This window comes from Lathyrus oleraceus, chromosome 6, assembly GCF_024323335.1.
Source record: "Lathyrus oleraceus cultivar Zhongwan6 chromosome 6, CAAS_Psat_ZW6_1.0, whole genome shotgun sequence".
In the NCBI taxonomy this organism is placed as follows: Eukaryota; Viridiplantae; Streptophyta; class Magnoliopsida; order Fabales; family Fabaceae; genus Lathyrus; species Lathyrus oleraceus.
Window position 1 is genome coordinate 440,059,314 of NC_066584.1, and position 17,176 is coordinate 440,076,489.

Below are 17,176 nucleotides of genomic sequence, written 5' to 3' on the forward strand. Positions count from 1 at the left end.
TCTTGCTTGTCCTCAAGCAAAGTATGCCTCTTGAAAGACAAGAGGATTTGCATAAAGAAACGGTTTCTCCGAAGTTGGATAAACGGCTCAAACACAAGCGAAATTCGCATATACAAGTTCCCAACGGTTTGAATAAAATAATACCTAGGAACTTAAACTTAAATAGCAATGCAAAATATTTATCTATCTACAACAATACTATTCTGAATGAATCATCCTATCTCTCCTCTTCGAATAAGGAATGAAGATTTTGCGCGTTTGCAACCGCGGGACTAATCTCACTCTCTAACAAATAATGAAGAAATCAAACAGATTCATACAATGTCTAATCAATTAAAAATGCTACTGTGGAAGCATAAAGATCACTAAGGGCTTTTCGGTTGAAGCTTGGTTAGGTTAACAAACAAGGGTCATTTCTAAGGCCATTGAAACGAAAGTGCCGATGCAAAAGAGACATTCACAGTATTATTCACACTACTCGACTTGTTTCATCTGTTTCTTATTTGTAACCTTCACAACACATATTCCACAACTCAACTCTTATTTTTCACTATTTTTCTTCCAAGCAAGCATTCATTTTCATTCTTTATATTTTTGTTCTTTTCTTTCACATCAAATGTACAAAACAGATGTTTCTTTTCTATATTTTCTATACATATATTTTTCTATGCTTGCTCGGTTTTTCTTTTCTTTTTCAAGAGTTGTGGTGCTTACCAATTCTTTTTCGTTCTCCCCAACTTATTTCTTCCACACCCTAAGTGAATGCTCTTACCTTTTTACGGCAAAAGAACAATAATCAATATTTTCCGGGTTGTAAAAAAAAAGATTTTTGAGATCTCGCTTTATTTCAAGCCGAGATTCAACTGTTTAGGCTCAAAGGGGTTAACAAATACTCTCTCTGCTCACAGGTAAGTTGTTTTTGGATGTAGTTGTGCTCGAAAGAAAACAAGTGCCTTGATCATTTCTAATTGCTTCCACAATTTCACAATAATAACAGACAAATAATGAATCACATGAATCAACAAAACTTATTAGAATCCAGCATTTAAGTGAACAATGGAGGTTTCCTCACACTTTGTGGTTTTAGGTTCTAGATGAAACATTCATTCAATTATGTTGCACAAAGACAATATTCAATTTACCAAAAAGAGTAAAGTTCCTAATGCATTCTAAAATTCTAGCCGACGGTAACCATGTACCTTAGCTTCATTCACTTGTTATTCTTATCATTGCCATCCAAGCTCGGATGCACCTTCATTGGGTACTTCTTGAGGAGCAACCAATCTAGAAGGGTTTGCCACTCATTCAACCAAAAATTTATTAAACACACAAAATTAACAACAAACATAAATAACATTAACTAAAAAATAAAATTTTGTTCGTGGGGGACAAAACACCCCAATAGTACAACCCATGGTCAAAATACAAAATTCGGAAGTACAAATAAAAATGACATAATAAAAACTGAAATACAAATACTCAAAAACTTAACCCACAAAGGGCTCAAGACTCCTCTTCACTACCGGCTTCAGAACCGGTAGCCTCATCATCAATATCCTCATCATCAGCTTCAGCTCCCTCCCCCTCACCATAGACTGGCCTGTCCACAGGCCAATTAGCGTTGAGCATAAACTGCTCACGCGCTAACAATGCTCGAGCACCGGAGGGGTCATTACCTTGCAGCTCCAACCTCTGCATACTGTTGTGCATGTCAATCATAGCTCTTTGGGATGCTGCCATCCACTCAAAACTGTAGTCACAAGCGCCATTTTGTTGAGACAGTTTTTAAGTGTCGGGTTTTTGTTATCGTATCCACAGAGATTGTAAGATATCACTGCCGTTCAATGGTTGAATTAATCTTAACTTAATGTAACACTAGGGTTTTGGTTTTAATCAAGTTATCTTGCATACAAAGTAATTAATTGCGGTAAAAGTTACGTTTTGATTAATATGAGAAATATTGTCAAAGTTAGGTTTCAATGATTACATTTGCTTTGCATGTATTTGCTCGGTCAATCATCTTATAAACTCCTTTAGATGATAAATTATTTCACAAGGTCCTCTCAATGCGTTTCTCTCGAACACCCATTGTGAGTTTTGCCATTTTGATCCATTGTTTCTCTCGAACACAATCTATCAAAATGACAACTTTTTGGTTCAACCTTATGGTGAACAAAATCATTCGTTACTATCTCTAGCTAACAAACAAGTTTGGATGAAAACCTAGGTCAAGAATCGGTAAACATCTCTCGATCAAATACCAATACAAAGAGTTTTAAATAGAAACAAAGTTTTCATCATATATTTACCGTTAAAGAGTTTACATATGAGGATCCTTACATTTACACACAAAGCTCGGAAATCACCTACATCTAACCTTGACAAATGGAAGACTTAGCTACTCATTTTCATGGTAGCTTGGTCGGCAAGTAAGGAAAGAGGGTTGATCAACATCCAAGTCGAATAATCGAAGTTGGATGGGAATCCACCTTCTTTTTGTGGAAGATGGTTGCTAGATGAAGAGAAATGAAATTAGGGCATAAAATCTCCCACAAAGCAATGCTGTAAAATATCTAGGAGAAAGTACAAAAAATGGAAAAGTTGGTAAAAATGAGGTATGGTGCCCAAAAGTGGCACCTGCTACTTATAGACAAGTGCAGAACTGTCATGTTCGCTAGGCGAGCATAATAGCTCGCCTAGCGAGGTCCTAAAATGGGCACAAAAAGCCCCTGCGCCCAGAGCAAACAGGGCCTGCTAAACTGTCATGTTCGCCTAGCGAACATACCTTCGCCTAGCGAAGGAAACGCTTCAAGCTCGCCCCCAGCGAGGTTGAGAGGTTTTGCTACTGGAATGCTCGCTGGGGACTCGCTAGAGCCTCGCCTAGCGAGTGAGTGCTGGCTGCACTTTTTCACCAAAACAGAATGAATTCGCTGCAGACTTCGCCATGAGCTCGCCTAGCGAATTAATTTGCTGATTTACTGGAGCTGTTCGCCAGGAGCTCGCCTAGCGAACCCATTCTTCGCCACAGCCTCGCCTAGCGAGCAGGCAGATGAAATGCTCCTTTGCTTTGGTTCCTTTGCCAATTCTCTTGTGTCTTTATTATCAATTAATTCATGCCTTTCCTGCACAATAACAAACACATCAAAGGCACCAAGCTTGTTTATCAATGTAACGCATTCCATGTAAAATAAATGTGATTTTGACAATTTTAGCAAGGCAAAAGAGTGAAAGATGCCCACATATGATAGCTTAAATAAGCACTTTTGGGCATCTAACAATGACCCTATTACTAGTGAAGATGAAGTTGGTGTTGCTCCTAGGGTGTTGACTTTAACTACGAATTGTTTGTTGGGAAACATTTATGTGACATCTCTCTTCCCAATGTTCCTAATGTTGATGAATCTTCCTTGCTTGGGCATATAAAAAGTCACTTTTTAAAGGCACTAATCCATGAAGCCAAAGGTTTGCAAGAAATTATTGTCACACCCACTACTATAAAAGAAGTGTGTGAAGGTCTCGTCAAAATGTTGAGTCCTCAAAGTGTTGGTGCCTCCTCATCTCTGGATAATGTCCTAAATGTTGAGAAAGATGTTTTGTAAGTGTATCAATATGAAGGTATGTCAAGTGATGAAGAGGGAGATACGTAAGAAACGGTTTCAAAGGATGACTCTCTTACTCCGTCTTTGTGATTTATTTTAGTTATTCTTATGGTTTTTTGGTTTCTCTGAGGATTGTTCTTTTGTCTCATTTTGGATGATTTTCACTACCTGGTTTTTTAGGAAAATAAAGGGAGAATATTCCCACTTTATTTTTTATGGTGTATGGATGCTTGCTTTTGTTGCATGAATGTTGTCTTTGATTAGCTTTTTGTATATGCTGTGTGCTTTAATCTATAAGGTGTGTGATAGTTTTTTCTTTGTTGATTTACCTAAAAATAGCCAAAAGGAAGTTTGTTATTTCAAGATGATGGGATAAGTTTTCTAGGCAACTTGTTAAGCAAGATGTATTGACTTGTTTTGAAACATCATGTCTCTGATTAACTCTAGCACGGACTCGGTGTGATTTGAACCGCTTTAGCATTTATATCAGGATTTCTTTCGGTTTTAGTTCTTCTTGAAATTTGCTAATATTGCATTTCGAATAAGTATTTCAAATCAAATCAATTTGGAGAAGATTTTATTAAATCATATATTTGAATAAGATTGTAATTGGATATGATTTAATGAAAATAAAATTATTTTGGTTATATTAAAGAAGATTTGATTTTCTATTTTTGAATTTGGATTGTTTTTTACCAAATCTTATTGGGCTTTTCTACTGGATCATATTTTCTATTTAAGGAGATGGTCCAACTAATTTGAAGACTCGCCTATTTTTGAATAGTTATTTTGAGCATCATATTTTTGTCCAGTGGAGTCTTTTGTGATTACTTGTGTAATATTATATCTTAAGAGTCTTCTTTATTTTAGAAGGATATGATATTTAGTCTGAAGCTTTGATTTCAATCACTCCACTTATAATTATGTTCTTGCAAACACTTGGGAGAGTGTTTTCTTTCAAACGGTAAATGAATTAGAAATACTCTCCTTTGTAAGTCATTAAAAGCAAAAAAATGTAAAATGACGCTTTGGGGTATCTTTATACCCTGCTCGATCATTGAGGATCCACGATCACCATGCACTACCAACAATTGAGATCTCCTTGAAAATGATACAAAAGGTATTTTAGCTCTCTAAAGAAGGAGAAACATCATTACTAACTAGCGTGGGGAGATGTGTCAACCATTCAAAACATCATATTACATCTTACAATGGATACATTTAATGCGCTTATTCCCAAGAACGACACATACCATATAGAACTTCCATGTCAAGAATTTTTTGGCCGAATAAAGGTCATGCCACAAATTCATACCCTGCAAAGCACAAATAAGGGCTTGGGGGAAACTGTTATGATCCAATTACAAGGTCCAAAAAGGTGAAGGCTTTTCTCCTGCCGAACAAGTAGTTCATCTCGAGAGTGTTATGTGATACGTCTAGATTAATCTGATGGTTGACCGCATCTCACGCAGTGTCACACACGTGCAATTACTAGTCAGTTCTCCTATTTAAAAAAAGCATGCCACTTCACATGTATTCAAGTACTTTCACATTAAAAAATCATGTTTCACTCATATATCAACTTGAGCATTAGAGTGATAACCTTGCAAGTCATCCCTCTCTCAACGCATCAGAAACTTATGTTTGTGTGTGTGTGTGTGTGTGTGTGTGTATATATATATATATATATATATATATATATATATATATATATATATATATATATATATATATATATATATATATATATATATATATATATATATATATATATATATATATATATATATATATATATATATATATATATATATATATATATATATATATATATATATATATATATATATATATATATATATATATATATTCTAGAACTAGAATTAGGTGTGTGTTGAAGGTGAAGGATTCCAAATCGGTGGTATTGATCTTTGATACGTGGTGTGAGGGGTGGACCTGAAATGTTAGCACTCCAATGCCCAAGTCGGTTTAGAATTCAAGATGAGAGTAGTAAAAAATTAAGATAAAAAAATGTACCTTGTTTATCTCGTGATATGGATTTTATACCTTGGGTTATTTGGAGTGGATTGATATCAATTTGGGCCTTAGCTTCTTAGGCCTTTGTGTTGGTGTAAGCCCTAGAGGCCAATACTTTTGGTACTTGTATCGAATTATTTATTAATAATAAAAGGCATTTTCTTTATTATGGTTGATTAATAAAGTCCCTGGAATAGATAGTCCGTTTAATGTATTAAGTGTGACTTAATCATGAGAGCACATTAAACATAAGGACACTATTCTTAAAGTATCCGTAGTCGAGCTTTATTGTGAAGTGGGATAACATTAAAGCATTAAGACTATTATGTTTGTAGACTGATGATCACATCTCATGGATCATGGATAAAGAGTTATCAAGTCTTAAACATAGGTATGAATATTAAGAGTAATATTTATACCGGATTGACCCGCTATGAGAATACTATATAGAAAGTTATGCAAAGTGTCATAAGTTATTCTCATGGTGATAATATTGTATACCATTCTTCGACCTGAAACCACTATGGATCCTAGATGTAGAGTCGAGTGCTTTATTGTTGATCCAACGTTAACAGGATAAATGTCTATGGGCCCAATATTGAACTGGACAAGGATGACACGGTCTATACCTTGTGTTCAATATAGACATAAGGCAAAGGGGTAATTATACACATAATTATTATCACAGGAGGTTTTGTCAGATCACATGACATTTTCGTGACTTGGGTAGCAGTGATGTGTTGCTAGATACCACTCACTGTTTATTATGTTAAATGTGTGATTTAATATAATTGCCAACATCGCGAAAACCTACAGGGTCACACACAAAGGACGGATTGATGAGAGATAGAGTAACTAAGGAACATCATAAGGTACGGTGCACTTAAGTGGAATACGAAATATGGTAAGGTACCAAATACTTAAGTGATTTTGGCATATTATGAGATATGGGCCAAAATACACTTAAGTGGGCTTTTTGGCTTGAAGCCCACACAAGTGGTTCTATAAATAGAACTCTTGTGCAGAAGCATTGTATGGGAATACAACACAACTGAAGAGTTGGAATTTTGTATCTCTTTTTCTCTCACTCAAAGCCTTCATTCATAACAGCTAGCACTGCGATTGAAGGAAACCGTTCGTGTGGACTGAGTAGAGACGTTGTCATCGTTCAACGTTCGTGATCGCTCCGTGGATCTGTATCCAAGGTTTTGATTGTTACAAGAGATCTGCACCAAAGGTTTGAATCACCACAAGAGGTAACGATTCTATCACTGATCATGCCCATTCGTAAGGATCACTAAATGGAGAAATTTTTAAATTCCGCTGTGCCTTGGTTGGCAATTCTCCTTCACTTTGGCCGACCCAAAATAGTTACACCAAAGGCTTGACGGAAGTTACTTAGTCAGGGAAGTGTTTGGCAGTAGTGGTCGGCCTTTGAGGAAGTTGTATGCTTCAGACCAAGAGTAAAAACGCTTAGAGTCAGTTAAAATAGTAGTGGGGGACAAACGCATTAAATGGCTTCCCATTAGTGAAACATTTCACTCCTATTCTAGGCGTGTGTCTTTAGGGGTGTAGGTTATGGCATGATTTTCCTACCTTTAGTACTTGAGTACTTTTGCCCTTCGCTGCTTTTAATAAGACGATTGATTTTATACCTTTAGATATTTTTCTTGCTTTCGATCTGGATCGTTGATTAGTGATTGACTTCCTAATAATAGGTAGGTTTTCTACACTAAGCTTTATTTTCGCTCTACCTGCTGCTCTATACTCATTTCTTCTTTTTGGGTTTGTTAACTAATTCTCTTGCTCAGTCATTTTGGCATTATGTTGCTTATTTATATATGGGTTTGCCTTCTCTCTCTTTCCCCTTCACAGGTACTTCATTGTATTTTTCTATATATTTTCTTGGTTAACCTAGAGGATGTTCTGAAGGTGAGAAAAATACTCAAGAATGGGGGGTTTAATTGTGTATACTTAAAAAGAATTCTTCTAAACCAGAAAGTTCAGATTCCGAATAATGTTCAGAATCTGATATCATAATTAAACACATTAGTGGAAATATAAAGTTTAAAAGTAAATGCAAGCAACAGACAAATATTATCCTCGTTCCTCTCGTCAATTGAGAGTAGTCCAATCTACTTGCCTCAACAAGAGCTTTTCACTATAATCAAACAAGTTATAAATTGCTCAAGCACACTTGTAAGAGATTTCAATGCTCAATCACCCTAGAAAGAGACTTTCACTTAAGCCCTCGGGCAAGAGACTTCCTTGATCAATCAACCTAGAAAGAGACTTCCTTGCTCAAGTCCTCAAACAAGAGATTTCCTTGCTCAATCAACCTAGAAAGAGACTTCATGGCTCAAGCGTGCAGGCAAGAGACTTCCTCTACTTTAAACAAAAGTTTAGTAGACCAGATAACTATTATACTTTGATACACAATCATAAGTATAACAGTTGTGCAAAAATCACAAGGGTTTTCAACCTTTCTAAGATTTCTAAGATAATCAAAGATAAGAAATCTTATGATCTTTAAGTAATAACAATTACAGAAATAACATCTCAGAGTTATGCCAAAGATCTTGTAATGTGTTGTGATGTTGTAACCTTCCTTTGACGGTTCAACTTTCTTTCATAAAGACTTAAGAAGAGTCGTTGGAGGGTTTGAACATAATGTGTAAACTTAGTGAAGAAGCATGTCAAGAGAGACGTTGGAGACTTGCATATGGTATGAAGCTTTATCCATTGAATAATAGCATTGCTCTAAGTATGTTTCATTATACTAGGTATCTACCAAAAGGTAGAATGGAATGAAGATGTCACATCTCTTTTTCTTGAGCCTTCCAAAACAAAAACCCTAGTTGACTTTGTCCAAAAATCCGGGCATTTGATTAGACAAGACTTCTTTGATTCAGTGTACGGATCAATTGCTCTCCATGTCTTCAGAGTTTGAGTTGTCATCAGAAGTTGGGTCATGAGGCCAGAGTCTGATGCCTTCAGAGGCGATGAACTAGTTCAGATTCTGACCAATCAGAATCAGACTTTAAATTACTTCACCACATATGCTAACAATCAGGATTAGTTTAAACCATATTTTTCTTTAAATACTTTGTTATCATCAAAATCTTTTAAAGGCATAAACAAATCTTTTTTTAACATGTTTCCTGAAACGATGCTCTCAAGCTCACCATCGAAGAGTCTTCATCGTCTGTAGGAATGGAGAACCCCAAATTTGTGGAACTCCTTTATGACCGGAACTTTCCATCCACATCCTAGATACGCCTCATGGTGAATCTAAATTGGAAGTATATTATTAAGGCAATGATAGTGATTTACATATGAGTGATACAACCATATGTGTCGCTTCTCTACCTCACGATGGGTTAACATGTGTCTTGTTTGGTCTAACATAAAGGCGCGAGAGATGGGCTACTCCATTCAGTATCTCATAGAAAACCTTTCTAGTCTTGGCCCTATTGTTGCTGATCCCCCTGATTTACTATGTAATGGAGATGCATGACTTACTTGATCAGAAGAGTCGATAGCAATGACAAACATGAGTGGTTACTCCTGTGTGGATCCTTAGTATCTAGAGACACTTTCCCCATATACTTGGAAATCTACTATGAGGGAAGCCTCCTTAGAGGTGGGATCATCATATTGGAAGATCTTGGTTAATTCTATTGACAAAAGGATATGTGTCAAGTTTGAAGGATGTTTTATTCCTTTTTATGATTGTATCTTCTAGAATTTGGGTGTCTGTCTTCCATTAGAATTTGGGTGTCTGTCTTCCATTAACTTATTTTGAGAAAGAAGTCTTAGATCACCTTTGTCTCCCTCTTTCACAACTTTATTTGGTTGCTTAGGCTTTTATGAGGTTGTTTTAGTACTGGTATGAATACCACGGGAGCATGGGTTCAGCTTCCAAGAACCTCTTCTTCCACCTTTTTGATGTAAACCCCCTCCAAGAAAGGGTCTAGTTACGATCTCGTTTCTCTTCGTCGAGCTAACAATAAAGTCTTTTGCATTTACACAGAGAGCTGAAAATGTTCAAGACTAATTACTTATTAGCCATTCCCATCTCCTACATGCTAATGATAAATTCTGTTTTATTGCATCCCCTTCTTTAGGATCGACCGTATGTGCTGATCAGGTGACACAATTCTAGTACCTGGATCACTTTTTAGAGGCGGTTAGACTTTATTCTGTTTCATATGATTCATTTATTGATATGGAGAAAACCATGAAGACTACTTTTCTTTCCTTTTCAATCGACCAGATATATTATCGGGATATCATTGATGTGAAATATGCTAAGGAGAGGAAGTAAATATTTGGTATTTAATTTACTATTTACTTATATGTAATCTATGAGCCCCTAGTGCCTCTTATTTTTTGATCTTTCTTCTTTCATATGGACTCATGAGTAAGAAGGCCACATTCACTCACACTGTGCCAACGCATGGTGCTGAAGGCTCTTACCATACAAGAGGGATCCCTTTGAATTCTCAAACGACCTTTGAGCGGTAGAGAAAGAAGCACTAGGTAAAGGTAGTCGTTCGGGGGATTTGTACTAAAAGTTCGAAGTATCCTGGGTCTGCTCCTATTTTATGAAAAGCGTTGGGAGTCATCCTCTTCCATTTCCCTCTATGCTAGCTAGTCGGATGCCTCAGATCGTGGCAGAGATGAATGACTATGTATCTGATGAGGATTATGCCCACATGCATAAACTCTCCAAAACAGGAAAATATGGCTCGTTGGGAGACTCAACCTTCTGACTTTTGCAAGCAACCTCCCTTATGACTCAATATGTGATCGACCATGAGGAACTTATGACCCTCATCGCTTATTCTCAAAGGTCGTGTCTTTGAAGGCTCAATATGGACTTGTTGAGTCAAAAGTCGCCAACTTCGAAATGGAGTCTTATGGGTTGTTCCACAGTCTAAAGTAAACTTCTTATTTCTTGGAAGAGGTGAATACATATGGCTCTCCTACTACTTTGGTCGGATGGGTGGTTAAACTCGAGGGCCTGCTTGGAAAGGGGAATGAAGGTTCCTATGAAGTGGAGCTTATGTTGGAGGCCTCATCTTCAAGCGCCCGGACGGTTGAGACAGAGCTTGAGGAAGAGAAAATTGCTCATTCTATGGTGCTAGAGGGGTTTTGTAAGAAGCTCTGATCTATACAAACAACTGCTAGATCTTTTCAACGACAGTCTGGAGGAACCCGACTTCAAGAACGTTGTGGGCCAATTGGAGCTATTTGTTCATGATCTTGGTCCTTTCACGGTTTCTTAAAGTTTGTTTCCAGAACTGACTCGTTGTAATTTGTTGCTGCTATGTAAATTAAGTAATATTTGTTGCAGTGTTTATATGTTGTGTTTATCTTACACTGTTATGTGTGTCATAACTTTGCAATTACAGTCAGATGAATGCTCTGCGTCACAGAGGACTGTCCATGGTGAAGTGTAGGATCCTCGTTTATGCCCCTGACTTATGACTAGGATCGAGGTGGATGTCTTTGGACTCCACTGTCTAGGCCCTTGGAGTGGCTAGTTTGGAAGGGGGTGCGTTAGCTACACATAAATTCACTTAGTCTTTTTGGCCTCTTGTTGTCATACCCTGATTTTGCACGGGTAGTTTAAAAACTTTCGTTAAGCATCCATAACAAAAAAAAGCACGACACATAGACTCAAAACTTAGGGGTTTTTACTTGATCAAAACTTCATCAACCCTAAAACATGACCAACTTTCTTTATAGGGTTTCCCAGCCCTAAGCTACTCCAAACTTCCCATCATTCCTAGTAAGGTTTCATTTTCCTATCCAGAGGCTCATTCAATGCTCACATGTTCATTCTAAAAACTCTCAGTGTCATCAAACTTTCAACAATTCTTTCAATGGCGTTTCATCTAATAAGTTCCTTGTTCATAACCCAAAGATTTGTTGCGCTCATCTCTTCTAGATACTACCAGTGCATGGATTGGCATGTGCATTTTGGGACTTTTTGGTTATACAAGTCTCATTTCGGGTCGGTCTTTGATAAAGCATAGAGTTCTATCTAAACAATGTATCGCCTACGCGTACCCAATTTTTTGGTCTTGGTTCTTTTAGTTATCCACATGATCTCTTGGTTTAAAAGCACGGTCATGTCAACATGTTCATCTTAAATATTGCAATTTCAAGGTTTGATTCAAGTCACTCCCATACGACATTATTCGAATACCATTTCTGTCATAAACAAGAGAATGATGTCCATTTGGCGATCAATCATGTAAGGCACGTGTGTTTGGAATTATAAGTTTTCTTATAAAAAAGTTTGACCTTTGGTCAACACGCGGACCCCAAACCCACAAGACACGTCGTAATTATCATAAAGTTAGAGTTAATAGGTGGTTACATTTACGTTTCTTTGGATTAGTTTTTCAAAGGCAAATGGATATTTACATGTCTCTACAAATTGATTAATTTAATCCAAAAAGCTGTGTACATAAATTGAATGCATTCTTGTTGTTTTAAAAGGGACGATGCGCCTGATTATAGCATTTCTAATACATTGCCATTCCAAAACTACCATTATGAATACAATATTCATTATAGTTCCTAAAAACCAAACATTGACCGGAATTACAGTACAACATAAACCCATCCCTAATAACTCAGTTTTTTACACATAATTGAAAAAACTATTTATTTCCAAAAGCTCCCCAGGATTAAGTATTGCTCCCATCTTGGACATACCGTACCGTCTTGACCTATGGAAAGGAAGATAAGTTAACCTAAAGCATTAGATAATTTGAATTTGAATTAATATTAATCAAACAAACGGACAAGCTATCTGCATCTTAAGCTGAGAACAATTAAAAAAACTTGAACATGGGTGTCATACCCCGATTTTAGATCCATCTGCATTCATCCACTATGCATCATGCATTCATTTTAATATAAACCCTAATTCACGTTTGAGGTCAATCGTTGACTTTCTGGTCAATTAGTTGACCAAAGTCAATCGTCCATTCCCAAATCCATATTGTCTCGATTTTGATAAACATTGGTCATTATCTAGGCCTTTTCGATCATGGTGCTTTTAATTACAAAATGGATTCTAATTTAAGTTATTTGACTTTTTAATTTTCAATTTGATTTTAATTTCAAATTACGTCTAATTCCAAATTTCAATTTAATCTTAATTGTTTTTTTTACTAATGATTCAAACTCTAATTGAGTTTAATTTTCAAATAAATGTTAGAATTGATATCAAATTAATTTTAACAAATTATAGATTAATTTGATTTTAATTGGTTTTATTGGTTTTTTATTTTAAATTGACATTTAGATTAGTCTTGGATTATTTCTAAAATCCATATCCATTTTTATAACCAAATATCCATTTATCCATTAACCCTTTTAACAACCATGTCCATCAAAATCCACTACACCATTTCTAGACTTTAAGTCAATGTATGACATTCAAAATCTTAACTCATCAATCCACATTCATGTTTAAATTCACATTTAACAATAACGTCCAATAATTTTTCAATCACAGTTAGTTCCCAATTTTGGTTCAAACCAGTAATTCCAATCATAACGCAAATCTCAATAGAAATTTTCCATAACTATTCAATTTCAATTCCAAACAATTCCAATGTGTATTCATTCATTTAATCAATTCAAATACACCTCGTTTCCATTTCAAATTCAATGGTTCCATTCAAAATTCCAACACATGTCATGGTATACTACAACCATAACCATACAAACATACGTAAACCATTTCAATTCACATGTTCAAAACCACCACTCAATTCCAAAGTTACAAACAATTTCACCCATATTACATAAACCATTCAAATTCATGGAGCTCTTTGTCCATTCAATTTCATTTTCCCCAAATTTCCTGTAATTTGATTCCAAACCATATTACATAAACCATTCAAATTTTCACTCACTTTCAATTACATATTATCTAACCAAATTACAATAGTCACTACCCAACCATTTCAATACATTCGATATATCCCAATCCATTACATATGATTTTTCTAACAGTAGCGAATCAACATCATCAAGGCCATAGCACTTCATAAGAATTCCAAAACAGCCCCGTCATCCAATGCGCTTCGTAGCCGCATCCAAGCTGAAATTCCCAAGCTAACCAATAACCTTGAATAAGTGCATCCCAAACTGGTTCCCTTTACATGGAGCATCTACAAAAGCCAAGAGAACCATAGTTTAAGATTTTTCATTCAAAAACCATGACATTGGCATTCATTGTTCATCATCATCAGTATTACTAATCAACGACATTCATCATTATCATAGATCATTGACATTCATTATCATTCAGTAGCTACCATTCACCTCCATAATGGGCGTTAGCTTTGTTTGTTTATTTTTCTTCCTTTGTTATATGCATTCTTTATCTCTGTTTTATCGCATTTTTATATCTGTATATATATCTATGTGTGGGTGTTGGGATTTTGATATCATGAATAAAGCTCTACACCCGAGCTTTGGAAAAATAAGAGAGAACACATAAGTTTAGAATTGGAAGTTGTGTAGTGTTAGTCCCCAAGGGCCACTCCTTGCGTGCCTAGCATGAAGACTCCCATAGAGTAGACCTGTTTGTAGATCTCGTTATAAGACAGCTAGCCTGTTGGATAACGTTGATTCATGAAGGGTCCATGACTCTGGGAGCCCCTCTTAGAACCAGTTCCTGCTTTGGTGGTCGCGTAATGTTGGACTCCAAGGATCTCTCCTTGTTGCACCCAACATGAAAACCCCACTCAGAAGAGACCTTTCGTCACTCTTATCATAAAGCGGCTAGCCTGTTGCATGATGTTGATACGATTATGGTCCATGACTCTGGGAACCTTATCAAAAACGTAGAAGCTATCCTGTGAGTGGGTCTATGGGTAACCAAGTTAGAACTATCTATTAAGAAGCCTACCAAATAGGGTGTTTTGAGTTACTTTATCCCAAAACCAAATACCACGCATTCATGATCATTTGCATAACATCATGACACTCATACAAAATTTTATTTTCAGGGAATTTTTTAACACGCAGTTGTTAGCACAAAAAGTTTGTAATGGGTTCAGAAAGAAGGAAATCATTACCATTCAAAGCCAAAATTCCAGATACTGCCAACATATCAAGACTTCTGAATGAACTTCCCGCCTGCTTCAGGGTTACTTTGCAAGGATAGTTTGGCCACATTTTGGATCTTCTCTCAGTGGATGTTCAAACACCAGCCATCACCGCTTTAGCTCAGTTATGATCCTCCGCTTCGAAGTTTCTTATTCCAAGACTTTCAGTTGACTCCAACCTTGGAGGAATTCGACCGGCTCTTGGGATTTTCTATGAAAGGGAGGACACCGTATAATAGGATTGGTCAGGTACCTGAGGTAGAGATGCTAGCCCTTGCCCTCCACATCCCCATATCTGATGCATTGGCTAATTGGAAGAAAAGGGAGAATCTCTTTGGTTTTTGGAGGGCTTACCTAGAAGAAGAAGCAGAAAGGTTGTTTGAGATACATCATTGGGACGCATTGGCAAATATGCTAGCTCTTCTCATATATGGGCTAGTATTGTTCCTAAGCCACGAAGGTTTTATAGATTCAGCTGCCATAAGTATCTTTTGGGCCGTTTGGAAGGATAAACAGAGTTTGGTTCCTCCACTACTAGCTGACACTTTTCATACTTTGCATACTCGACATCAAAGGAAGAACGAAATGCTGATATCTTGCCTTCCATTGCTCTATAATTGGCTTATCTCATATGTGTTCAAGCCTAATGATCACATCAGTGAAATGACCAGTGGGGAGTGGGAAAGAACCCTGGTGTCTTTGTCTAATAAGGATATCATTTGGTACCGACACAAGCTGAATGTTGAAGAAATCATTATCAGTTGTGGTAGTTTCCCAAATGTACCACTAATAGGATCTAAAGGGTGCATTAGCTACAACCCCATGTTAGCTTTGCGGCAGTTTGGATATCCTATGCGTGGGAAGCCCGATGATAAAGAGTTAGAAGAGATGGTTTTGAATGATATGGGAACCAATGATCCTTTTCTTTTCCGCAAAATCATTTGATCTTGGGAAAAGGTGCATACCAAAGGAACAGAAATAGTAAAGAAGAATGATGCAACAAGGGTTCCTTATCAGCAATGGATCTCAGAAAGGATCAAAGTTGTGAAACTCCCTTTTCTATAGAGATTCCTCTAAGGTTTACTTCACCAGAACCAGTCCCTGTTTCTCTTGAAGAGGTGGAAGAACTTCGAGCCATGGTAGCTAAACTTGGAAAGGAGAAAGATGATCTGCAATCTGAACTCTATAAAGAAACTGGGAAAAATATGATTCTCAAAAGGAAGAGTAACCAAAGGAAGGAACTTTTGGAGGAGAGTCGTAAGAAGAACAGAATTGAGCAAGATCTCAAGGAAAGAGTCTTGGAGTGCCTGGATCAGGCTGATAGTGGATTAGGTTCACTCCGTGATGAGTTAGCTAAGGCTAAAAGAGATGGACAAAAGTGGAAGCGTTGGTGGGACCTAGCCACTAAGCAAAAGAAGGAGGTAAGGGAGGAGCTTGAAGCCCGAATACAAGAACTGAAGGAGCAACTTCAAAGCTCCGAAGCTGAAGTGGTACGTGAAAGACGTCTTAAGGAACAAGTCCAAAGAACCTCTCAAATATGTCCTAAAGCCTGGGAAGAGAAGTGTGATGAGGTGAATACTAACAAGGAGCTAGCTAGTTATTGGAAGGAACAATATGAGTCTCTGAAGAGCCAAAGCATGGATTGGCTAAATCATAGGAAGCATTTGAATGAGATATTGGATGAGTATGAATGCACCATCAACCTTCTGCAGCCAAGTCTTGATGCATACTGCACAAAGTTGGCTAACCTCATAGAGTTTTGTAATGTCGTGGCCATAGACTTACCATGGAAATTAGAAAATGCTCTAGAGGGCATGGATGAAAATAACACTCATCCTTCGGCTCGTGACCTTGTTTTGCATTGTGAAAGGATGATGCGAAGGTTCAAAGAAGAATTGAAGGCGCACAAAGAGCGAGTTACTAAGAGGACTCTTTAAGTTGTTTACTTCGTGTTATTTCCAATTTTTGTATTTGGCTTAATGTTTTGTACCCACTTTGACTGTGTACTTTGTACTTTTTGGCTTCATTGAATGAATGGGTATTGAATTTTTGAACCGGCGTCTGACTATTGTTTTCTGTTTCTGTTCACATTACTTTTAAAGTGCGTGCTCAACAACTGCGAAGTTTATAAGAATCCCTAAAAATAAATAAGCATAAAATGCATTCATACATACATTCATGCATTCTCCATATAAATAAATAAAAAAACTCATTTCGTTTTCTATATCAGTTGTTACACACTGAGTCCTCAACACCACTACAACACCAGAGCCAGCGCTCGTCGAAGAATGGCGGACCAAGAACAAGAATTAGAGCGAGTAAGCTTAGAACTCGAAGACCTACGAGGAAACATGGGTCAAGTGATGGAGATACTACAGGTCATCAGGGCAAAGTTGG